The sequence below is a fragment of the Vanessa atalanta genome, chromosome 19, assembly GCF_905147765.1.
Source record: "Vanessa atalanta chromosome 19, ilVanAtal1.2, whole genome shotgun sequence".
Classification (NCBI taxonomy): domain Eukaryota; kingdom Metazoa; phylum Arthropoda; class Insecta; order Lepidoptera; family Nymphalidae; genus Vanessa; species Vanessa atalanta.
The window spans coordinates 792,867-820,622 of NC_061889.1; the positions used below are offsets into that span (position 1 = coordinate 792,867).

Here is a 27,756-nt window from a genome sequence, read left to right on the forward strand (position 1 = left end):
TCTATTATATCATGGTAATTGGTCTCCATCGCCATATACACTGGGCCAATGCGCCACAACCTTGAGAACTAAGATGTTATGGCCCTTTTGTCTCTCGTTACACTGAATCACTTACCCTATAAACCGGAACACAACAATACTAAATATTGCTGTTTATCGGTAGAATATCTGATGTGTACTTGGCATCTACTCAGACAGGCTAGCATAGCCTTACCACCAAGTATTCGAGGACGTGCATGATTTACAGAAAAATATGCAAATGCCAAAAACAACATTGACCTCTCCGACAGGTGTACTGCTTATATTGTTCTGTTCTTATTTCGACCACTGAGGCCAATTTGAAGGATTATCTAGCTGAGAGGGAGATATTCTATTCAACAAGTATAACAAACGGCTTTGTCAAGTACTTTATCTATTCCCTGCTCTTATAATTCCGAAAGATCAAAAGCAGCCGATATATACCGACCAGGGATTTTCAACCAGGAATTCATGATTAACAAGCTAAGTAAGTAAGTAATATACAAGTTTTTGGAGTATCATATGAGTTAACGTATAACTGACACGTGTGATTAACTATTATGAATGCACTAAACGTTTAAAGATAAGATAGCGAAGCGTGAAAACAAATAAGTTTTATTAAATTAAAAAGGTAATACGGAAATTAAATCCTAATTAATCTTAAAGGTTTGTCACCCTATCCCGGGACACTTTCTACTTTGCAACACGACACGGGATAGATAGGCGGACCGATCAATCGAATAGCCCTTATTACATAGTGATAAAGTTTAAAATTAATTGGACGTTTCGGTCATTGTTCAAAGGACGAAGGAGAAATTACTGCGACCTAATTTGTACATTTGTTATGATTCAGTGCGCTATACTAACTTACATAGAACAAGCGGCTCGATCACTTCTAACACACTCAATCTTGATGTTATATTACTAATAATAATATCATACTTACAGCTCGTGACTAAAAAGTGAAAATGCTGTTTATAGGCTATGATTGAAATAAAGTATTCTAACATTATTGGTATCCTTATAAACTTGTGACAATGTAAGTAATGTTCGTAACAAATATATATTTAATAAGCAGTCGAAAAAATATTGCAAAGCATATTAATGCGTTTAATAAACTGAACAAGTGAAATAGAGAACTATCTAAAGCTGCCCCTCTACTAAGAGGGTAGAAAATCCAGACTAGTTATACTACTGTACATTTTTGTTGGTGTTGTCTAATGGTCATTAAATTATATTGTGATATAACAACTTAAATTAAAAAAAAATCTAAATCCAAGCTAAACAACGACTGCTTGGTTTTATTACTATAGAGTTCCGGTTCGAAGAGTGATTGAGTCAGTGTAACTATAAGCACAAGGGACATGACGTTTTAGTTCCCAAGGTTGGTATCGGATTGGCGATAAGAGGAACGGGTTAATACTTCTTAAAACTACCAGTGGTCACCACTAACAATAAGGTAGCCCATTGGTTGCTTAGTTAAATTACATTTTGTTCAACCCTATATTGTACTTTGAAACCTGACGCTGTGAATTGCAAGGAAACAAAACGTTTAGACACGTGATGTGTACATGTGTATGTATTTTCGTTATTCAGCTGCATTAGCCATGTCGATAACTATCTGAGACATTAGAGTGGAGTGGGACATATGATACAGGGTTCCCACTTTTTTAACATTTTTATTAATTCATTACTTACTAGCTGGGCTTTTAGCTTCGTCCATTATATTCAGTTCGTGAGTATATAAGTATGTTCATACGCGCATTGACCAGCTCGGCAGTTTTTTCTTCACACTTGTTTTCCGAAAACTATTATTCCAAATTTAAATCTTAATATTATTAAAATAAAATATATCCGATGTCACTTACTTCTGGATAAAGAAACTTTCTAAAAATTTCTAAAATATATCAGTAGTAAAGATTACATCGAAATATTTTTTTCAAATATAGATACTACCTAGAAGAACCGATAAGAAGCTTAATAAGCGATAGTTTATTTCCCTACAATATCATTTCAAATTTATATAAAGAAATCGCTACACAATACAGCGCTATAAATATGAATTATTAATATAATTATAAATCAATGTTAATTTATACACATAGTTTTACAAATAATTAATTATATCGTTTAATACAGGTTAAATAACTAACATGTAGTATATATAATAGAATGAATAAAATAAATTAAAAAAATATATGAAAAAATAAATGTTGACCAGCCCTATAGATAGCTGTATTCGTCGCAAAAACGCTAGCGTAACGGGACGCGCACGCGCAGAGCATGCCAGCGAACGAGTGACCACTCGCTTTTTGTGTTGTTGGTGCCACGACCAAATACCGCATTGATGTCGTGCATAATAAAGGATTTGCGGTTACGTTATAAAAACTTTTTTCAAGGTTGCTCTTTTCCTGGTATTTTTGGAAGTTCGTTAAATATCTTAAGGATTAAAAAAGAAGAAAATTCTTTGATTTACATTCCATTTAGTACACAAATAATATAAATGCTATATATACGATTTATATATAAATGAAATAAAATAATTGTTTAAAAGTAAAGTATACAAACGAAGCTTATTGATGATCCAATGGTGGGCAAGGCGCTACTCTTGAGTAGGACCTCATTCCACCATGCTGCTCCAATCCAGGTCGGTGGAAACGGTAGCTAAATCATCAAGACAAGAACGGATTTCTTCGAGATGTTTTGTTTGAACAACGATTAAGCATATGAACACTTTGTGGTAGTTGCTGGGCCAACTCGGCTTCTAAAAGATTGTCGGTGATACTTTAATTTACAATTAAGTGTATTTGCAGGTAAGTGTCAACTTCATAGAAATATGTCTTAGCATTCTAACAATCTTTGTTTATGAGGTGACTATCTTCTAAAAATAGCACAAACAAACTTACAACACGACATTCATTACACTCCACGAAGTGCCACATAACACCAGTATGTAATTTTTTAAATTACGAGCGCCACGAGAGCAAAAAATCTTGTCGGAATACATGATGAACGAAATTATAGCGGTGTATTACAAAGACACGAGAAAGATAAACTGCCTACATGATAAGACATATTATACTGAAATCTGTCTTTTAAAAGCCAATAAAAATGATATACTTACGTATCGAGCCCCAAATAAATAAGAGCCGGATCTAAAATACAGGTGTTGATTGGAACACTCACTATCTTTTGTCAAAAGAATATGTGCATTAAACTAAGATCTACTTAATGGTAGGGCTTTGAAGAGGCCTCTCTGGGTTGGTAGGTACCGTTCGCTCATCAAACATTCTGCCTCAAAACTTAACGAGCCAGCCAGAGTATTTGTGGACGTACAGTATAATATCTTAGATCTTATTGTGTAACGGTCTAATATTTTGGGTCAATTGCGCATTGAAAATATATGGGATGCTTAAGTACACCACTTTTCAGTGTGTACGGGCAAATGGAAGGTAACCATATAAAAATAATACTATAAATAAATAAAACTGATCAGCGCGTGCCAGGAAATATTTGTATAAGCCATACAGATTTGTCAACCTCGGTTCCTTCTGAATTATACCCCAAGACAAAAAATGAGGAGGGTCTTTTGTCATTTAAATGAAAAGTATACGAATTACGAATCCTACGTCAAATAATAAACACGATCCTACGACTATATTGTTCCAGGTACAAGATGCATGGTCTACTTAACTAATAATATGCTTTCAAGGTCACAGGTCAAGATTTCAAATACATTTCCGAATTCTCAACGGAGTTTCATTTACAGATTAACCTTATGTACCGAGACAAACGTCTAATTATCGAGTTAGGAAACATGCGGAAAAAGCAGCACGTTTTCGCGGAAAACGGAGAAAATCTAACTAAACACTGTAATAACGCTAAGAATACTTGCATAATTTACATGTTTATATAATGTATAATTCCAACTACATGATTATAATCATAGAAATGTTGAGCGTAATTTAATTATTGCTTCAGTTAACAGCAAAGTTAGCGAGTTACAAGCGTAATCATTATTTATGTTGGGTAATGAATAAACGTTGACAATACTCTATACGTATACCTATTACTTATAGTGTTGGATAAATTATTATTACAGCTCTCTAAGCATATTGACTTGAGAGAGATCATTGGACTTTTAATATATAAGTGGACTACTAAGACTTTATTATATATGTATATAATTCAGTACATGTACAGAAAATAAAAAAAAACGAGGAGTACGAAGAACCAAATAGCTGAATCATGACGTGACAAGCAGTTAAAGGGCACTTTTGCAAAATGCCTTATGCCTGCGTTATAATAATAATATATATGGTCATTCAAAAAACCTAAAACTATTTTTTAATCGGAGAGAAGATGTTGTGATGGAATGTTATGATTTCCGTTTGATACGAATTCCCATTATCTTCAGTCATGTCGTCGTCATTCGGCGAATATCGCGTTGGTAAAATGGAACAGTATTTGTAACATCATTGCCACTACAAGAATGGATGCGTGAGACACAACAAAGACATTTGGCAACATTTTATTGGATATAATTTGCACAATGTATCACCTAGCTTACATCTAGCATCTGTAAGTTATTATCTCTATAAATATCTTAATTGAGAAACAATGATTCAATCATAAATATAGTTCGAATCACAGAACTACGTGTTCTTCAAACAGGTGACATGTTTACGTGACTAAAGATTGAATGGAGTGAGAATAATTATTACCACCATCGGATATTTCATCATCATCCACAGCCTTCCTTATCCCACTTTTGGGAAGATGTTTACGAGATTATTATGAAAAAAATATATAAATAGCATTGAATGAACCTAATATATAATTATATAAGAAAATATTCTATTACTTGTAAAATATTGTTAACATTAAGAGTAGTACCAACCGAAAATAATAGATCATACTATACCTATAACCTTTTCTATGATTATAGATTAGGGCGAGGCAAGTCGGAATTTATTTAACTACTTTTAGAGCAAGGAGTACTTAGAAAATAAGTACTCAAAATCGTTACAATATTATTATTAAAAAAATACTTTTTTTCATTGACTTCATCAAGACACAATTAAAAATATCTAAAACTAGAAAAGGTAATTTGGGAGACAACGAAAATTACCCAGAATTTCTTAATTATTCTTTTTGAACTCTAAGCTAAGATGTAAAATTAAGGTGATCTTCGACTGTAGTATTTTGTACGCTTTCGAGTTATCTCATATCAAACAAATACCGTGATAGATTAAAATAAATATTTAATTATTATGTTTTATTCAAATTCAAAACGTTTTTCAGAATCAAAGGAATTCGTTGACTTCTAAAAAGCGAGTCACTTTCGATCTCGATAAACGACTTTCGCTGCCCACTTTCATGAAACCGCAAGTTCGACCCTTCGATCCGAAGTTCCAGACTACACGATACTGAACCATTAAAATTCAAATCAGTTAAAAACTACTACTTTCGTTCTTTATATATTCATATAATAAAGCCCGGCTGCGACCGTGAGGGAAGATAGTATCGATACAGATGAGATAACACGATTTAATTTTATTTTAAATTAGCTTTCTTTTTTTATTTCTTTTTCATTTTAAGAAGGCAAATGAACAATGATAGCTACCTGATGATGAGCTTATAAAATCAGTCAGTATAAACTACTGCTTCTTACTTTTATTCCGCCACCATCATGGGATCCAAGATGTCACTTGTACCTGTAATTACACTGACTAACTCATCCGTCAAACCTAAACAAAACATTACCAAGTACAGAAAACGACACTGAACTTTGCATTTACAATTCTAATACTTTAAAAGGCTCGTTTGAATTCATAATGCTATGCTACAGCTAGCTTGCAGCAGAAGTCTGGATGAACAGAAACCATGAATGTATCTTTAAAGAAGTTTGAAATAGCTAACCACCCAAACTACACTACAGCTTCATTCGAGGCCAGAAAATAAATCCAGGCAAGTTTTTATCGTTATTAAAAAAGACTAATTAAATTTATGCGTTGCTTAAATAGTAAAGATTAAATTATAAAAAAAATATATATTCTAACATGCGAGAGCAAGGACCTGCTTGAATCCAGAACACGTCTAAGCAGATTAGCATCATAAGAACTGCGCATACATTAGAATTATATCTTATTATGAATATTCATTTTGGTTTCGATCGATTTTACTAATTTATAAATTTACAAGAATTCCAAAAGCAGGATTAAGAGACTATTTGAAAAAATTGAAAGAATTTAGAAAAAAAACTGTAAAGTAGTAACTTCGTTTTTGATAATATCATCTTTTGGAATGAACCTAAATTTTTTCTCAATGGCAAGTTGAAACTATTAAAAAATAATTTTATTTGTACGAATTTTCTCATAGCAAATCTATAAATATTAAAACCGAGCTAAGCGACTGAATTTTCTAACTAGAAGTAACAAGGGCAATAAAACTATTCCAAATAGAGTAACCCTCGAAATTCCTCTTACCAGTCCTTAAGAAACTCGGGCAGCTTATTTTCAGTTCCTTACAAGGCTTTGGCACATGTCGCCTCTCTAGATACTGGTATTTGATACTAGACATTCCGGTGACGAAATACTACCTGCTAAGCAACTAGATACTGGTTTAAAAACATGTAGCTGACGCTGAGCGAATTTAATATAGAATTTCTCGATACCAGCATTGTCCAATTAAGTTCAAATCTATACATACAGTCAAACTGCTAAAGCCTTTCAATATGAAATATTATGAGATAAATGTTCAATGGTTTGTTAATTTATTAGATAAAAGGTGAAAATATTGTAAAAGTAATCAAATAAAAAATAAGCATATATGTATAACTGCAACAGGCGCCGTCATGAATCTAAAGGATGAATTCAATAAAAAATACATTAATTAACTAATATTTATATTATGTTGAAGTAAAATTTGCTTTTGATAAATACTCAATATTCAAATGTACCGTTTTAGAAAATATATAGTACTACAACTTTTAAATACATTTAAAATTATAATAAATATAATTTATGGAACTGGAAAGAGCTTGCATTGCTATAATTTGCCACTAAATAACGAACAGGAAACACAAATCATTGAAGCTCCAGACGAAACCTAACCAGAACACGCTAAACAGTACAGACGATCATCTCGAGTGGTATACGTAACCTATCATTTCAACTTTAGAAATAAAAACATTTGCAAAAAAGAACATTATTCATGGCCTCGATGACCTTTGAAATTCCAAATGTCCAATCAAAGGATATTCTATCGTATTACGTGGAGTTTGAGTCGATTCTTGAACAAAGAAGAACGGGATTTATGACGTTACAATCATAACGTGGAAGAAAGGTGGTACAAAAAGAGAAGAATAAGTTTGTAAAGCGGTACACAAACGACCTTGGTTTTTACTGTAGGCCACATGCCGGCTGTTGCTCCTAAGGACGATGGTATGCATAGCCGGTTTTGTTTTTGTAAGACCACTCCCGTCTTGTTTTGATGGATTGATTTTGGGGCCCTTGATTTTGAAGACCGTCGAGTTTATACTTTTATGTAATTTCAATTACAATTTCTGTAAATGTTATAGAAATGGTAATTTTTATTAATCTGTTTAACGGCTATACTATTTTAAAACTTTCTATATATATCATTATTAATTATAGAATTGTTGTTTCTTCAACTTTCTATCTGGGCTCGTTTATGATAATTTTGGCCCTGAGCACGCCCTGTCCACCGACTCTATCCAGCTAAACGCATCATTCTATGCAATTATTAACTTTTACTTTTTAATAGCTACATGACTCCATCGCTTAAATTTCGTTGACGAATATATTTCTTATATTGAAATTCCTCAATTTTATTGATTGACAATTGACATGAAAATGGCATGTGAATGATTTACGGTGTTATCATTTTATGTCAGGCAGGCTATGGTTAAACATTTCATAATAAATTCGCCATTTAATACAAAAATATATTATCAAATAGAACGTGAGTTAAGAGTCAAAAAAAAAATAAAAACATCAGTTTTATATTGAAAAATCAAAACGTATATTTGAAGATTTTCTTAGTCCATAAATTCTGTACCCTTTAACCTACAAACATTACCTAAAGTTGTCACGAACTGTTCCGTAACGTTGTACCGATAGTTTGCTGTGGAGATATTTTTTTTATTGTAATTACTTGAAATATGTCGGAAGTTTCTAGAAAGTGTGATCGTGCGTTACCAGACTGTGGTGAAATTTTAGACCACCGATAGTCATCTAATGTTTACATCGTGTATGAGGTTTGAGGTTATCACGGTAATAGAACGCCATGTATTAATTTCCAGCAGTAGTCGGGTCACGTTTGTTAACTAGGAAATGAAATTTCGAAGGAATGATGGGATCCGGGTTTAAAAGCAAAAAGAGTATGTAACCATAACAGAATATTTGGAGGACGTTTGGGTAATTTACGGCGATCCCTTTGAAGATGAAAGATATGGTACAGCTCAAGATGTTTCACGTTGAACACAAACAAATGCAACACTAATGGACTTCGTCGATGGGTACGTTTTTAAAAGAAATATTTTCTTTTGTAAGCGCAAATGAGACTTATTAAGAAAATCAGTTTTTAAATGTATTCATTTATTTTCGAATATTTTAAACTATTAATATTTACATATCAAATAAAATTGTTAAAATTCCTTATACAGTTATAGCTTAATTACAAATTCAACTACCGAGATGCAATTTCAACAATCACGAAACGTTTCATTCCACGCTTCTGTTCTTAAACGTTTAATTTGCATAAGCCCAAAGAGTCTATTTCCATACAGCCAGCGTTTCTAAAATTAGAATCCAACAATCAACTAGTCAGGCTATTACAATAAACCAAGACCGAACCACTGTTCCTAATAAATAGTCATAGACAATAGAGGCTAATGAAGCGAAACTGTGGAATTTAACAATGTCCTAACCAAGTAAGCAGAAATTTATGAGGCTGTTGATATTGAAACAATTGATGAAAGGAATTAAGGTTTATCACCTATTAACACTAATAGAAAACAATTATACCCAATCATATTTGATTCTATTAATACTGTTCAAAATATCAACTCGACTAAGGCTATGATTCATGTCTTTTCAAACTTCACTAGTCAAAGGTTTTGAAGTAAGATTGACTTCTTAATCTAATTTTACATTTCACAACTAGACCAATTTATTAAAATTAATGTAAAAACTTTCCAGACTATACTTCCAATCCAACAGTGGAAGGTTTGATCCCTATTTGGAATAGACAGATACTCTTCCATTTAGGTCACCAATCGCCACGATTATCATTACTAAATTTTTCAATATGAATTTTTATATAACTACATATTTCTTATAAGTTATATTCTTTAAAAATATATGCAAATTAAATTATGTCTGTAAGATGTCTTTACGTTAAGCATTAGAATTGTTATTACCTTGAAAGTCTGAAGAATCTACGCGACCTGTAATTGTAACAAATGCATTTAACTGATAATATCAGAACGTAGGGTTAAATGGCGAAAAGATTATGTCAGTGTTTGGGCATTTTGCCATTTAAATTGCTTACAACACCCCGTGGTGTGATACAGAATCTCAACCTGAATACGAATAGATGTTTAAAAACAACGCCTTTGTTGAATATTTCATAGCAGATTTTGTAAGGACGCGTCAGATTGACGGTAATTGTGCAATCATTGTTACATATGTATGAGGGAATTTGGAGCAGTATTTCATCAATGTGTCGATGTTTTAATATACTGAATAACAAGATCGATTTATTACGTCATTTATTCGAATATGCCGGCTTATCAGATCTTGATATCTCGTAATAATTATGATCATTAGCGTCATGTTTGCACAATGATCGAAAAATTTATTAAAAATATACAAATCGGTGATGCGTTCTACGAACTAACGAATCAAATAGAAGGCCTTTGTATGGTCATGCTCTGTTAACCGACCAAACTAAACAACAGTCTATGGTCAAATATGGCTACCAAGAGCAATGACCTGACCAGCGTTCGCAACAAAAATTATCATTCTCTATGGCTGGTCTACCGTCATTAACAGAACAGATCAAATCAAATTGTCCGACATTTACACCTGGAGGCGTTTTGATTATTATTATTTTGTTTAATCGTATCAACCTTTTAATAATGTCTACTGGATTCGAGCAGTTCTTAATTGAGATCGATTAATATCTACTTATTGCATTTAGGGCTAAAACATCGATGAAATTCATTAAAATTTAATTTTTTTTTAAAAGTGTTAAACATAGTCTACGTGTTTAACGTAAACATAATAACTATATCAAACACAAAATACACTAGGGCAAAAAAATACAAAGGGAATCCGCTTGTGAACTTTTGTTTGTATTATATTTAACGTGTAATTAAGATTAGTATTAAATTTGTGTTTTCATTATTAATTTATTAATTAATTCGTAAATTTCATCATGCACACAGTTGTCACTAAGTTCGACATTAAGTCACAAAGTGTGCTGCTTTAAAAAACATAATTAAACATCCAATTATAACAATATGATTATTTAGACGCGGCTGTCACGTCGTGATACAAAATTGAAATAACGATTGATTTCTTTAGTAATCTATGTGAGAGAATGATCTTTCTATTAAAAGGCTGCGTCAGATTTTAAGATTAACCTCCTTCCCAAATGAGAGAAGGCTATTCGACCGAATTAATTTTCGGATCATGTCTTTAATCCTTATAAAAATGAAAGTATGAACGAGGATAAATAATCAATAAATATTTTGAAATTGAATTCAAAAATATTCTTAGCTGGAATAGACATGCTAAAAGTTCCATAATATATAAGTGCGATGTTGAAAATATTCTGTAAAGTATAGAAAACCTACAAATCTATGTGCTTCTATTTTAGACCTTAAGTCAGATGCAGTAAGACTAAAATTATTATTTAACTCATGTGTAATAGCCAGTGTCGCAAATTTCATTAGCGTATCCACATTCCTTCTTAAAATTGAAATGCCATATTTGTGTCATGTCCAACTATCCAAACTGTATCCACCTTAACTTGCTACACTTAAGGGTTACATTCCCGTAAAGCTTTGTATATATCTCAGCAACAATTTACCACAAAATTTATAGTTTTAGCTATATCATAACATGCACAATTGGCAGTCCTATTACCTTTCTTAAAGAGAGGTCTTGAGACCACGTGTGGGTGAAATTTACTTCTATCATATATTTACTTAAGCAGCCTAACAGTTAGCATTCCATGCTATGCCACTATCGACTTTATCCCATTTCAATACAGTTTATAAAGGCTTACAAGATTTTGGTAGATAAGAGGGACTAGTAGATAAGACTCGAGTCTTAAGGGATGTACTTGACGTTAATAGACAAGTTGAAAAATGTCAACCTTACTTACAATTAAGTGTTGTTTTGAAAATATGATACGAGATGTCTATTAAGAGGAGAAACAATGGTTTGAGATAAGAAATTGCTGGAATTTATTATTCGATAGGCTTTCTCATACCGATTTCAGTATTGTGATAAAATTTAGATAGTATTATTTACATTTGTGAGGTGTAGTTTGCAGTAGACGGTGTTTAGGCATAGGGTTCGAGAGCTCAAGATATATGTACGTGTTCTAGCGGAACCTGATACCTTTGTAACCTTTGACATGGCATTGCCCTTGTAATATATTGCCTTTAGCTAGCTACCTAGCCTGACTTTCAAGCGCAATAATGTTAAATATGAAATTGTTTTTTAATTATAACCATATAAGAAAATATCAGCACAAGCTAAACAATTAAATTCTGCCATAAAGTAATTAATTCATTAATCTGATATAACTTTTTTAGATACATTTTAATTCTTAACCATATTGGAATGATGTTATATCTAAAAATATTTTAAAATAAAATTTACACATGGCATTCGTACAAAACTTTCATTAATTGAAATTTATCACATATTTCGTACCATTAATATTAGTCGTGAAATTCCATCAAGCTTCTCAATGTGGTTTGATGGGTACTCTATGGGCTTTTACGATGAGAAACCACTTGAAATATGTAAGTAAGTAAAATCTAGTAACATAAATGAACGAAGTTGCTTATGCTGCAAAGGTATTGGTTCATTCAGCATCTTCATTACAACATTACACTGACAAAAACGGTCGCCGCCAAATAGTTTTGCAAGAGACTTTGTTTCATTTTACGTTTTTGAGTCATTATAACATTTGGTAACGTAGCTGATTTGAATCAGTCGATTTTCGACTTTAATACATGGTGATAGATATAATTATTGGTATTTATAAAAGCAATAACAAAAGACTAAAGATGAATAGACAATATGTTTGTCTGGTGTAGTAAAATTAACTTTAGTGTTTTATTCGGAATATTAAGTAACCGTTTATTCTCCGATGTGATTCAGAAACATCCGATTATTTCGTTTCGTTGCTTAATAAGAGTTGTTAGAAATATAGTCAATTGGCCAAGGGAATCACAATTTTGTTAAGTTTTTCCTCATGCGAATAAATTTATGGAACAAACTATGTGTGGAATATAATTGTGTCGTGGAAAGTACCCTAGACATTCGATGACACAATTATATTTGCTTTTGCACTCACAATTGAGTAATTGAGCGTGTTTTGACTAGAATGTTCCATTTAGCAAATATGTTATCTCTCATTGCAGTACTAAATCCCAACATTATCCAATGTCAGCAACTGTTGAACGACAATCTAACTAGATCTTAGGTATTTCATCACGTTACGTAAGCTTGACGGCCGTTCACATTGCTTGTGACATAATATTCAGGTACTAGTAGTTCTATTTCTGTAGTTATCATGACGTTGGAATCTAATAAAACATACGCGTTTAACACTTATGCTGATAGTGGAACCATAAAGTTTCCTCTAAGATATTCCAAAAGATTCTGGAGAAAATGTCATACTAACGTTTTCCTTGCACATCCTATGCTGATTTTCCGAAAGATTTCAGAGAATGTCCTGCAGTACCATTTTATTTACAGTGTTTGCTTACATTATCTGCATCTAAGTTGTTATTAGTGTTTAAATTCTACATTTAATTATAGATGATTAAGATTAAGCCTTAGCATTTTTAAACTAGCTTGCTAGTTAAGTTGACTGAATTACTCATGTCAAAACAATATGCATCCTTAAAAACTGTCTGAAGAAGGTAAATCTATCAAAGTATTATATTCAGTCAGATATTAATTTTCCTTTTGTAATATATTCCGATATTTTACTGAACAACTCAAAATAATTAGCTTAGTAAATAAACTATTTTGACGACTTTAAAGGTAAAGTCCGCTTGATATTTAAATACATATTGGTTGAAAATTAAGTTAGAATGAAAAAAAACTATCATAAATTTATTTGCCTTAGTCAGCAGGCTTTTTTAGATAGTACTTTTATAGGTTTGTCATTGCAGTTTTATGGCAAGGTATGACATGTTTAACAACATTGATAGGCGGTGTTATCTATAATATTAATTACCTTGTAAATGTAAAATACTGAAATTGTGAGTAGCTATTAATAAATATACATAGATAAAAATTACATTACAAATATTGTAAAGTGTTGAATTTTTGGTACAATATTAGCTCGATGCAACGTTATCATAACTGAAGTATGGACACGTCAGATAAGGATTACCAATCTCATCACTCACCAAAATCTAATTGAAACTGTTTAAGCAATTTTAGTTTTTATATTCAGGTCATTTGATTTGTTTTTGCTTGCATTATACACGCGATAAAATAGTTTTATATCCAAACACGTAATACAAGTGAATGTTGTATCATTTGTCAGATAACTACAGAAGTTTATCTATGATAAGAATTTATTTCGAAATTTCTCCTTTCTTTACGTACTTAAGAATAGATCAAAGTACAGGCAAAAATCTAACGTATTTATGTATATGTAGTCTAGTATGTATCATCTAGTATGTGGCACGAATTGCTAGATTTATCTAAATTTTGCAAATTAAAATTATAGTTTTGACATGAGCGTTATCTGTTTTCAAAGTTTCCATAAAATAAGATATGATATGTTATATAAGTAATAAAAGAAATAAAAATGATAATAAAATATTAACATAGTCACAGATAGTGCCAATTAAAATTAATTAACGATATTACAATAAAATAGGCATAAAATTGGTGAAATCAAAGAAATATTTACATCGTCATCACCAACAATCTGTCGCAACTGGCTGTCGGTGCTAATAAGTATCGACCCAGAAAAGGGAGTTAAAATGCAACCTACTTTTGTAATTTATTTAATTTTGTCATTAAGACTGAATATTTTCGCAATTTTTTTATGTTTTGTTTATGAAACATTCTATTAATAATTTCTACGAACATTTTTCGACACTAATATTTTATTGAGTTTTCAAATATGGCGTAATTAAATCAATATTAAAAAAAAAACTATTCTAAAAGAATATATTTTTTATAAAGTTTCTGACTCCGAGAAGTCTATAAGAACCTATTTTCGTGGAAGCGGAATGCGATATTTAAAACAAGATTCTAAAATGGTTGAAAATTACTTTACAAATACTTAGTAGATCGTATAAGAATGATATTCATATATAAGCGTATGTACAAATTTCAAAACTGAATGTATGTTAGCAATAAGAGCACTTATCATTATGCAGTGGGTTTGCAAAATTAACGGAACAGGATATAAGCGCAATTTATGCATAAATTCAACAATTTCTAAATGTTAATTTAACCTAATTACAGAAATACACAATAATAGCTATTGATTTGACGAAACGTGCTGTAAATAACAACCACGACAAATTCCGTGTAACCAATGATTGCTGAATCGCTTCCCAAATAAGACGAAATTTGATAATTTAACAGATACATTGTTTAAAATGAAATGTACTTTATTCCATATAGCTTAAGAACGAAATTATAAACATTCCAAAATAACCAAAGATATATTTAAAGCCACACCTAACAATTTCCATACCGTATCACGAGTAGCAATAGTAACAACAAAGTATTTCGAAGCCGCAGGTCAGATCTACGTACGATCTATTAATATGTACTTGAGTTTAATTTGCATATAATGGAGTACTAGAAATATATCTGGAACGGGAATTATGTGATATATATAAGACGGAGAAGTATAATACAAGCTATCTTTTTGCCCGTGTGGAATAAGCAATATTTAATTCCCAAAAGGATTATAGCACTGTTACACACTCGCTTTCTACAGGGAAATCTGAATAATATATATGATGACTCCAACATAATTAGTTCATAGATTTGTTGAATATAAGTTTACTTCCTATAATCCAACATCTTTCAATAAAAGGGAAAATATTCGCAGTTTAAAGGTGAAAGTATAAAGCGAATTAATCTACCACAATTTCTAGTATTATATCTATCGAGGTCACTATAAACGTCATCGCGTTACAAAGTTACAAATTACCCTTACATATAACTGCTCGTTTCCCAAGACACTAATAATCTCAGTAACATACTATTACGAATGAAATTGTTCCATAACTGCATGTTTTCCGATTTAAGATAATGCTACTAATGTTGAACGATTTTATTTATCTGGATCATTTAATTTCAAAGAGAACATTTTTTATGGTATCATATGCGGGGAGACAAATGGCCCACCTGATGGTAAGTGGTCACTACTCAACATTGGCGGAGTAAAAAGTTTATTACCATTCCTTATATCGCCAATGCGTCACAAGCCAACTTTATGCCTGTAGTCACACTGACTAGAACTGAAACACGACAAGCAGCAATACTTAGTAAAAGTAGCGGTAGAATAATTTTAAACTTTTAATTCGACAACTTCCAAGATCTTAAGAATACTTTTAGGATATCACTTTTTCATAATTCGAGTCTACTATCATAGCATCTATAATGGTATTCTGTAAGAATTTTCTTCGTCTCTCACTCGTGAAACATTGAAAGCTGACTTACGGTGATACGCTAAATTGCTCTGAGTTTCGGGCTTCTTATTACTTAATATGATTATTATTTTCGGAATATTTGACATTTACCATATTTGCCAGTCAGGATCGAACATTACAAATAACAAATAACATGTATTTATATTATAACCCGATATAAAAGTAATTTTATATTCAAGTAATAACAAAATCTATTCAAAACGGAATCTTGTGCATGCAACTACTTCCATCACCTCAGACGGAATTCTTGGATCATCGAGTATTAAATAATGATAGGGTTAATTTTAAGTTACGTATTAACATATAATGGTATAAATCGTCCTAATTTGCAGTTTATTATACATTCAGAAAGTGTAACCTTATGTATTTTTATGTACATATTCATCACACACATTGTCTCGTAATCGTGTCGGACGTTCAAAGCGAAGAGCTACATTTGTAATTAGGGTTGACACCTGTGAAAGTATTTCACAATAAATTAAATATGACCTAGCTGGCGTAGTCTATTAAGGAAATGTTTAGATATAATAAACAAGTTTAAATTAAGAATAGTGATTGCTGATTTTTTTTTAAATATTTATGGCAGCCCTGGCATAAATCACGTTCGAGCTCTGGGAATAAGAATTTAATACGCAATGGCTCGCTTAGAAAGCTGGAATATTGTTTTGGGCAAAGTAGGCCGTAAAATAGATGCAGTCGGCATTTAGATTGCAAAATTGATAATAAAAACATTAACTATGTAGTTAATTATATTATATTAAATATTTTGAATAAAAGAAACACACAATCAGATCATTGATAAACAAAAAATACTAATAAAAATGTTGACAATACCGGTGTGGTTGACATCAGAGCTTATTGTGATTCGTCGGCGGCTAGCGAAAGTACAAAGTCAGAGGTGCCCAACCATTGACAACCGTCACGCAGTCTGATTTGCGCAGTTGCCGGAACGTACAGATAAAATATCATTGTTACGGGTTGGAGGACGATTTTTTAACCACCTTAATTGTCACGTACTTGTGAAAAATCAATCGGAGTTTATTTTATTTTCAAACTAAGTTATATCCATAATTTAGATTTCTAGCTAAATTGGTCTCTATTATTTTATTTTATACGTGTAGTATGAAGTATTAGCACAATATTTTAGTTCTTAGTAAAAGTTGTTATGTCGAGGGAAGTCTTCAAAATAAAAGTGAGGCTGTAGGCTTAGTCCAACAATCAAATTCACGTTCTACGTTTTATTAGTGAATTGCATAAACTCACACTTAAAGAGAGAATTTATGCAATTGTAAATATTCCTATAATCCTGTTGATTTTTATGATACCAGAATTATATTTCTTTATTGGTGTGTTTTAGTAAATTTTCCATTTCTGACTCATTTAATTCGTCTAATTCTGTTAACTAATTGGATAAATTCATTTGAATTATATAGTTTACGTACATTGCGGCATTATCATATTAATAAATTAAGACACAAAGTTAAAGGATCGGAACCAGAATAGGACTTAGTTTGGCATCTTAAAATTTTCTTACAATGAAAAATCTTAGATAACCTCAAACCTCATCTCATCTCATATCTTGGATAACCTCAAAGCACCACGATAAATCAGTAAATGTCTATCTAGTTAGCTTTTGTATTGCTCGTAATATTTATACAATGGATTGAATTTAACGACACTCAAACATTCTGACTGCGTACGTGTAAAATACACTTACCAAGCTACCCTTCATATCCCTCCATAATAAATTCCCAAAAAACCTTTCTTAACGGATGCTAACATTATGATATAAACCTATAAGTATTCAGCTTTTTTAGCTTCTTATTTTGTAGCGTTAGTTGTGCCTTAATAGTCAATCCGGACAAACCATTTTATAGCATAGATAGATTAAGCAAAAGGTTTCCATAAGAAAACTACTGGCTGTATATAGAGTCACTGGTCATAAAATTAAAACGTTTACGCAGAAACAATGAATGAGATGATACAAAGGATGCTTTGCGTTAATGGAATTCAAAATAAAATAATTCAATGTAAACACAAAACTATAAACACGTCTTGTTTACTCTTATCCGTTTGTTTGCTTTGTTCGATGTTTTAGCGGTCAGCAATGACTATTTGAACGGTTTATTTAGACTCACAGGAGTTTGGTATGCGTAACGGCATTCCTTCATATTAACGTATTATTAGATATTCAAGACATCTGCTTGGTTGTTGGCCTTTGTGCAAGCCCTACCCGTCTGGGTAGGTACCACACACATCATGTATTCTACCACCAAGAAAAACTAGCTTTAAATTTAATACGAATAAACAAATTTCGCAAGTAAAAGGTAAAATAAACCAATGATTTATTTTTGTGTAATATCTGTATTTTTGATGTCACTGTAGTTTTAACGCATTAAGGGTTTTACTATGATTCGCTTAGTCAGTATTCTGTAAATGCACCCTAACATATAACAATTAAGCTAGGATCTTAAAATAACACCAGAGTTCAGAAGTTAGTAAAGCAATTAACACCTTAACGATCCATCCACCATCTTAACGACCATTTTAGTTGCGCTGTGTAAAATTATTTTTCTTTGAAACTTACATTTAAACCTACGTACAAGTCAGTGCTAAAATACTTGATTACATTATGCTAGTATAACTCTTATTGTCTTTACGATAAAGGATACAATTTCTTTAACGAATTTAAATTGAGCTTAGATCGATTTGAGCTACCATACATCTCGTGGACATAGCGTTTAACTTTTATTAAGGTTGTTATATTTTAAGCCTCTATTTAAATAATTAGTTGTAAAATGCTTTTAAAACTGTATATTGGGGGCGTTAACTGGCGTACAGCACGCGATGTTGTTTGAAAATATTATTGTGGGAACTTCTATATTAAAAATAGTTATTCAAGTTAAATCCTCTTTACTCGAGTAAGGAACTAAAGGAAGAAACTACGTGAAAAGACAAAAAATTATATATGAGTAGACGTTTTCATTTTTTGTAATACTTAATAATAAAAAAAATAATAATAATAAATAAAATACTTATAAAAAAATAATAAAAATAATAATACTTATAAAAAACGGCGCACTGCGAGCTATGTATATATTTGATAAACGGAAATCATAACTTATTACAAATTATAAACCAAAGCAACACATCTAATTAAATCGAACTAAAATTGATTCAAGATAAATTTAAAACAAACCAGACCTACATATTAGTCTAGATCTGTCGCAGTGTTTGCCATTAATTTTTACCAATACTTCCAACGAGCCAATAATAATTGAGAACACGGTCGGAGTGAACTAAATGAATGGTCCTAGAACAAGGGTTACTACCTAAAGGAAGAAACTAATGAAAACATTACCAAAATTCGATTTAAATGAAGTTACAAGAACAGCTAGTGAATGTTCCATAACTGGGCAAAGATGAGGTTTGGAGTTTATTACGCTGCTTCGATGAGGGTTGGTGGCACATGTGGCAGAATTTTCGAGACATGCAGATTGGGATCACGATGTTTTCTTTTTCATGCGATGAATATATATAATAAACATGCATTGCACTGTAACGTGGTAAATTAACAGATTTTTGTTGGTAACTACAGTTTACTAGTCACTAGTTTGCTATAGTAAGTATCAACAACAACAACAACAGACCCATTAGTAGTAAAAAATGGCTCTTCTGTTACAATACAAATTTAAGTTTCATGACAAATATATCACCATATTACAGAACTCTTGCGCCGAGCAAGTTTGAAATGACAGATTTGACAGCGGAAAGCCAGAAATAAAAGGTAATAGGTAATTCAAAACAGTATTCAAATTAATGGAACAAACTGTTTAGAAAATGTATCCCTTTATAATACTGGGAAGTAAGCAACCCTATACAACAGTGGCAGATGTTGGTACCTAATGTTTTGGAGGTATTTACCGTGAAGCCAGCCGTATGGTGTACGGATTTAGCCGTCAAAATAAACTTTCAAGGGCAATGCACTGCGGCCGACTACCGGCTAAAATTAATGTACTTTATCTCAAGCCAAAGTAATGAACTTTGTACTTCTTATTCATGAATGTTTCTATTCATAAATCTGAGCTCATATTCTGTTCAATTACTGATTTTAAAAGGCAATATTCATACGAAATAATTTTGTATAGTAAATGTTTGTAAGACATGTTTCTGACAAAGTAATTCATTTTTGTAATGTTCTCTTGAAATTTGCTCCCATGATATCCTAATATACTTGACCTTCATCCTTAAATAGACACGTGTAAGTGTTATTTTTGATAGTCTTAGGTTATTAAACTGAACTAATATTTTATAATCTAAATATTTAATAACATGATTATAAATGTACGACAATGTTACAAGGTATAAAAACGAGATGACGAATCGTACATTTATAAATATTTCTTGTTTCAACAAAACACTCTCGGCTCCATTCTTATCAATCATCAGCTTTGTACTTCTCATTCACCCATTCAGTAAAATAGAACATGTAAACTTCAGTTCGACGTAAACAATGTTAACACCGCCTCCGCTAATTTGAGTACAGAGCTCTTTGTACGCACCAAATATTATACAAAACTAACTGTATTTAAAATTGCTAGTTCTAAAGATTTACTTGTGATATCTTTCTATTACAATTGCTGGTTAGGGTGTACTTAATTATCTTCTACATTGTTATCTATATCTTTAGAATCTTCTTCTATTTACTAATATGCTTTATTATACGTATATTTAAATAACAATTATTAAGGAAAACTAAATATTTTATTTATTATATATATTTTAGAGTATAATCGTGACTGTTATTATTATTCAACCTAAAATTAATACACTAAGCACGGTATTTACTTCCTAGTCTTCAAAACCAAATAATTTATCGATTCTCGAAACGTGATTGACAAATCATACTATTTTATTTCTTAGAAGGAACCTTGTCTTACGAACGCAGTACTTTTACTTCTCTTTCTGATTACGTGTCAAATAAGTCTTTATCGGTTCCAGAGATAATCTATCAGTGACCTATCGTCCTTCTATAGTTTTGTTAAGACATCCTCGTCCGAGCATCGAACGTGGAATCCATAATGCCTGCGCAGCTGGAATAATGATGCAATGTGTCTTGAGTGCATCAGATTTATGGTCCTTTCTTGGTATATCTGTAGCGATTCTAATTGATCCTATATGTTGAATAGATCCTTTTGCTTAATTCAATTCAGTAATTAGCACTTAACTTTAGCCTACTTTAAAGTAGAATATAAAATCCTTTATTTCATCTCATATTTGTTTACTTAAAAAGGAAATAACCTGATATCTCTTTCCTATTTAAGTTTTCGTCTAATTAGAGAAAAGTGTAATCTTTACTTTTAGTACAATTAAATTTCAATAAAACATCCACTTATCGTTCGCCTTTGATTCCTTTTCAAATGTTATCCTAAATAATATCGTCTTGGTTGTCACGTTTCTCCGTTTTCAATTCGAATGATGATTGAGTTTAAATCCGAGGCAATATCTCATAAATTGGTAACGATGTCGCACGTACAAAGCTGGCAGCGCAATAGGATTTATTGGGAGTATTCAAATCGGCCCGTATTTAACGGAGATTAAGTACAGTTAGGCATTTACTGCGACACACTTGAGGTTTACGTTTAGATATATTTGTATAGAATTAACGAGATAAAAACATAAAAGTGTTTACATTGTATTTTAATAACGTCACTTTATTGCGTTATATGTAATTGAAAGAAAAAGGCTCAAAGCGAAGCCTTGAGAAACTCCTCATAAACATTAAGAGAGGATTCGTAAAATTTCCACGTATATTGAATAATATTACAGTTCAGACCTTCAATTAAACTTTAAATCGTAACATAATATTCATTCAATAGGTACACAAGAGCGTTAGAGAAGAGTCATAGTGCACATAATGTGTAACATTTCAAAGCACTAGATCCGCAAGGTCACGGTATAGTCGTCACGCGTTCTTTCATTTAAGAGCTGGCGCAAGTAATTTCATACTAGATTTAACGAGTGAATTTAACAATGGGAGTGAAATTTTAAGTGCTTTATTTTATTACAGAGAAATTTCATCACTCCAAATAAAGACATTTTGTTTAAAATAAAAATAATATTACTCATTCACTCTTTTTCTACAATGACGATAGCAATGTTTTTATGTATGAACATAAATTTTGTTATGATTTTGTATACGTAACGTAAATGCTCGCAAGTATTTAAATTACATAAAATGACACGAGAAAGCCTCGTAGAGAAAGAGAAAATTATACAAATATAAATGTTCTTAAACAAACTTCACAGATCAATGATTATTATTTATAATTTTTTTTTAAGTGTTTGCCTGTAGTGATTCAAGTATCTACTAAAGAAGACTCTTGCACCCACTTGGTCACAGATGTAATACTAAATACATATACAGAATAGGATAACGCGAGTGCGAATATGCTATGCATCATAATGACTCTGGGCTGAGCTTGATGGTGACATATCGTCCATTCCTTGATCTCATAAACGCTCAACCTTTAGATAGCATCGCTACAAGTCTAGAACATTCGCTCGTTTATCTCATGAAATATAATGCAGTTATGCAGTAAGAAGCCTTTGCCCTTGCGCAACATATTTATAGACCCAGGACTTTTATGTTCTTTTATAATTTATGATTGTTAAAATAAGTGTAATTTATGTTTTCACACATTACCACCTACACACCACATACGCAGAATTTAAGCTCGTTTAATTTGTAGATATATGGTTTCAAAAACTTCTATAAAATAACTTACTTTAACTTTTTGGACTAGTATTTTAAGTAGTTTCATTGACCATGGTAAAAGAATATTAAAACTGTAAAGATTTTCGGCTGTGTCAGCTTGGATGATCGCGATGTCTACTGGACAGTAATTATAAATTTCACTGAAGCGTCAAGAAGTGTGACGTTGAACCTGAGAGTTACCGTTCCCATAACGGTGCGGTCGGTAGCGTATGAACCATAATTAGCGGGAATTATTCGCTTCTCGATAATTTTCGAGGCTACTGCGTTTTTAATGGTTCGGCTATTGTGGACAGACGTGATACTTATTTTTGATGTGATATTTTTTAATTTATCTATATACATTAAAATGTTAAACTATATTTTATTACAGTAACTTAGTTTATAAAACTTTAATGTTTCCGGATTGTGTTATGTCAATATATTTTTCGTTGAGTTTGTCTGTCTGACTGTACACATAAAATTTAAGCTGCTGGATAGATTGTTATGTAAATCGATACCCCGCGGCTTATTTTCTGGGTCATAGAAGATTTATTTCAGGAACAGATAGTTCTCAAATCCCTTGCAACTATTATTTCTTTATGAAATTAGACTTATTGTCTTGCTATCTCAATAAAATTGCTATTCAATCAAATTAAATTAAATCATCCAAATATTCATATATTTTACCTCAAATTTTCAAAACCAATAAAAATAACAAAGTGGTAATATTAAAAATATATTCAACAGTTGAATTAAATTTAACATAAAGACTAGGAACAAAAAATTAGATATTTTACTAAATATTTTGAGTCTGGCTGAACTATCCTGATTGTTATATTATAAAACATGTTTATCAGTAAAACAGATTCCATCTGATAGTGATGTTATCCTGCGACTATCCCTGGTAGAGCGGACCGTTAGACCGGTATTTGGGTCGGCCTGCCCGTAACAGTATGCCACGAGACTTGACGATGTTATTTATATCAATTAACTGCCCGTCGACGAATGATTTTTATATATTTGTCCCGCTTGTTAACATTTACTGGGTTACATTCGCTTTATAATAATAATACTAAACTTCATGATATTTATCCGTATATGGATTTGGAATATCGACGAATAATAAAACTGACGACTTTATTTAAAAAAAAAAATGTTCATTTGTTTACAGATACTCGTTATTACTCTTATAAAAATCATCAATTTTGACAGTATCCGTTTCATTGAACACGGATAAACTTTTAGTGTTTATAAATAACAGACAGATATAATAGCTACCACTGTTTTTTTTTTTACTTCCTACTTCTTGATTTTTGTACAATATCCAAGTATGAAACAAATATGTTCCAAGTGTCGCCTGTTCGAGGCGATAGTTTTCCCTAATGTCTACATTTGACCCGTAATGTAGGACGTCACACTACGTGACATATGATTGTCTGTGATGGAATGTCATCGATTTTGTCATTTATGCGTGACGACGCTTCCAATGCCATTGTGTCAGCGTGGTTTGAATCTGGTAATATCAGTGAATGACCCCCTTGGCAACGCTTTTACAGCTTTATGAGAAACTGCTATTTCTGGTAATCAAATAGCTGCTACTCAATACTTGAACACTGACGCAAGCAATGTATTTATAGTTCGAAATTACCAATGTTTTAAGAATACCGATGCTATCTAATTGGCCTATTCTTTTATAAAATATGGACTTACCCTTTTCTGTTAATCTCTTGAATGCCTCCTACCTGAAAATAAAAAGGATTTATAAGATAACGCTAAATAATTATTATTACTACGGATAACGAAAAAGCTTACAGAAAATATTGATGGTTTTTATGACGTTTTTAAAACTTTCGAACGTTTAAAATATATTTCAGAGCTATAAGATCCGAAACAAAAAACAACCGAACTTATAGTAAATAACCTTGTCTTATCCGTTATAAAAGCAACATGGAACCATATCGACGAAATTAGGTTTATGGATAAATATATGTGAATACTGGTTATAAATTCTTGCACATTTAAGTAAGATATTTCGTAAAGTAACAGAAATGCACTAAATTGATAAAGATCGATATGTGCGTAAATTAGTAGCGCTGTTTTATAACTTTGAACAGTCGACAGGAAGCGGCAGTAGGTCGGTCTCATCTTAATATAATTAGCAAGACATAAACATGACTCCCAACGGTAAATTACTGTCTTCCATGAGAACTGTATCGGTATGCAAATTGATATAATAACTTAAAATTAACTTGGAATATTTAAAGAGTATTTATGAATTTGACATTTATTGGACTTTTTATGTAAATAAATAACCTAACCATGTTTCACTTGAGATGTGTTTAGGTAGTATTCAGGTCTGGCCATACCAAACAGAAGCCACATAACGCATCGAAGGAAATATTTATTTCATCAACAGCGGCAGTTAAATCGGATTCCGAGATAATCTTGTTATGTGCTTCGAATTCCGTAAGCTGTACCATAGGTCTTTGACCTTGAGATATTATTTTGACGTCATTATTATTATATCAAACATGATCAACTTTAAATATAACTGTTGCAAATTAGAATATCCTGGTAACAAATATTTGTCTTGTAACTAATAACATATGCTCTTCTGCTTTGAATTACTTATTTTTAGTATGAAAAATGGAAACGATTGATTTTGAATGCCTCTCGGTATTTTTTTTTTTATGAAATAAGTTTTTTGGCAATATAAAATGTTGGATTACATACTTTAAGACAGGTTTTTTTTAGTAATTCATGTTTATTCGGTATTTTATAATTCAACTCAAAATATTGTTAAATTTAATGTACCACCGATTCGGAATGTAGATTCTACTGAGAAGCGCCGTGAAAAATCTCAATAGACATTTTTTTTTTTAATTAAATTTAAAATATATACTTGATATACCATTGAATATATTGGAAAGGAAGTCAACGAGCACTACAATTTAACATCATTTATACATATTATTTTCTTACAGTATAACATAAACAAAATTATACACAATCATCCTATTTAATTAAGTGTTCATATATTTCTTTGAACCCCAACCTCTAGTCAGAAAACGATCTAAAACATACAGAAACTAGTATACCATGATTTGTAGCACATGGCCCATAAATGGGATTGCTGATACTAATTCTAATATAAAGGTCCATCGGCTGAGCTGATACCAAACCAGCGACTGGTTTGCGCGTCTATACCGTCTGATTTATTTCGCATATTAACAAAACTAAATAAGTCTTCCATGCTTCGTTATACCTCCGCCTTGTTCCGCTCATAAATCGAAATCAATGACATTGACGTATTAATAGCGAAACCATGAGACGCTAAACTGTATCGCAAAATACTATTCCACTTTTTTCCTGTCATATTGATGGAAAGAGATGGATATATTTCGTATTTCGTCTTACAAATGACTTTGTTAGCATTGATAAATGAAGTCATCAGTTTCAGCCACATACCAACTTTATGCACGCCAATTTTAAACTTGATAAGTTATGGAGTTAGAATTCTCCAAGAGGTACGAGTTTGTAAGAATTTAAACGGAACTATTATATTCATAAAGATTTTATCTTCTAGTATTTTAGAAATTGACTGACTGATTTATATGGTAAAATATTGTTTATAAATGATTTAGTACAAAAAACATACTCAGACCCATTTCTTTTTATTAAAAATATTTTTAACATAGTATTATGAATATAACTGAGAGTTATTTTTAAATAAGTTTCCAAGTGTAAGTTTTGTAGAAATTTGAAATGAAAACAAACGTGCGTCGAATTATCCATGTATTTAAATATTTAAAATTTGAACGCTGGTCTTGGGCGAGTTTTTTACATTACATTTACATTAACAGCCTGTAAATTTCCTGTAAAAGGAGGCAGACCTCACCTTTTTGAGGAGAAGGTTTGGAACAAATGCGGGTTGATGGAATACACATGTGGCAGAATTTCATTAAAATTAGACGCATGCAGGTTTCCACACGATGTTTTCCTTCACCGCCGAGCACGAGATCAATTATAAACACAAATTAAGCACATGAAAATTCAGTGGTGCCTGCCTGGGTTTGAACCCGCAATCATCGGTTATGATAACCACTGGGCCATGTCGGTCGAGTGCAATAAAATATTTCGAATTAATAATTATTCAAGTCATGTTTGTAATAAGTATTCGAGAAATGTTATTTGAAATCATAAATACGACTCACAATAACAACAACACAGATAATTCTAAAAACACAGCATCTGTTTAAGATGACCCTCTACGAGGAAGTGGAACATCACAAAGTCCGCGAGTCCTACAAACTGGCAGATGCGTTCCGAATGCTGTTAGACCAATTACGACGTACGACAAAAAGTTGCGCGACGATGTAAGCCAGTGGGCTCTTGGAGTTGAAAAACGTAATGAGTAGGTTCGACTGTGACGTGAGAATGTGGGCTTGTCCTCCTGACCATCATCCTACGCAGTTCAAATGCAATGCATTTTATAAAGTTATGACCACGAAAATGTCAAATGTATTAGTAGAGGATTTTATTTAGTACCTATCAAACTATAGTAACCAGAATGTTTAATCATTATTATTGACAGTTAATTAAATAAATACAAAAATCTATTCCAACAAATTAGATTCTAAGCTGATTTATGTGTATCATAAATTATTTGTCGGATAAGACAGGAGCATTACGATTTTATGGTCAATCTAAATTCATTATTTTTTTATTAGCAATCTAGAACTCGATAATTTCAACGCATAATTGTCTGATATCTAGCAAGCGTTTAGATATACAATAAACGAGATACAATAAAAAATAAATGGACGTGCGCACGCGCCGCACTGGGTCAATCCGCGCGACGAATTGTACAACACGAATGACACACCGGCCTGGTTATGCGAGATTGGGTGCACTGTTAGCGGCATAATAAGCGGAAGAGGGAGCGGGAAATGTAACTTATTAAAGAGCCAAATGTATTTGACAATGTCTACGCGCTTTGAACTATAATCAATCT

The 27,756-nt window shown here is 31.8% G+C and overlaps 1 protein-coding gene across 3 annotated transcripts in view; it reads right to left on the minus strand.

Moving 5' to 3' along the window:
• Positions 1 to 27,756, minus strand: part of LOC125071506 — a 142,147-nt gene that overhangs the window by 81,643 nt on the left and 32,748 nt on the right. For all 3 annotated transcript variants that reach the window (XM_047681789.1, XM_047681787.1, XM_047681790.1), the window contains exon 2: positions 24,453 to 24,484. The gene's annotated coding sequence lies outside the window, so the exon portion shown is untranslated. The remainder of the gene's footprint in view (positions 1 to 24,452; positions 24,485 to 27,756) is intronic.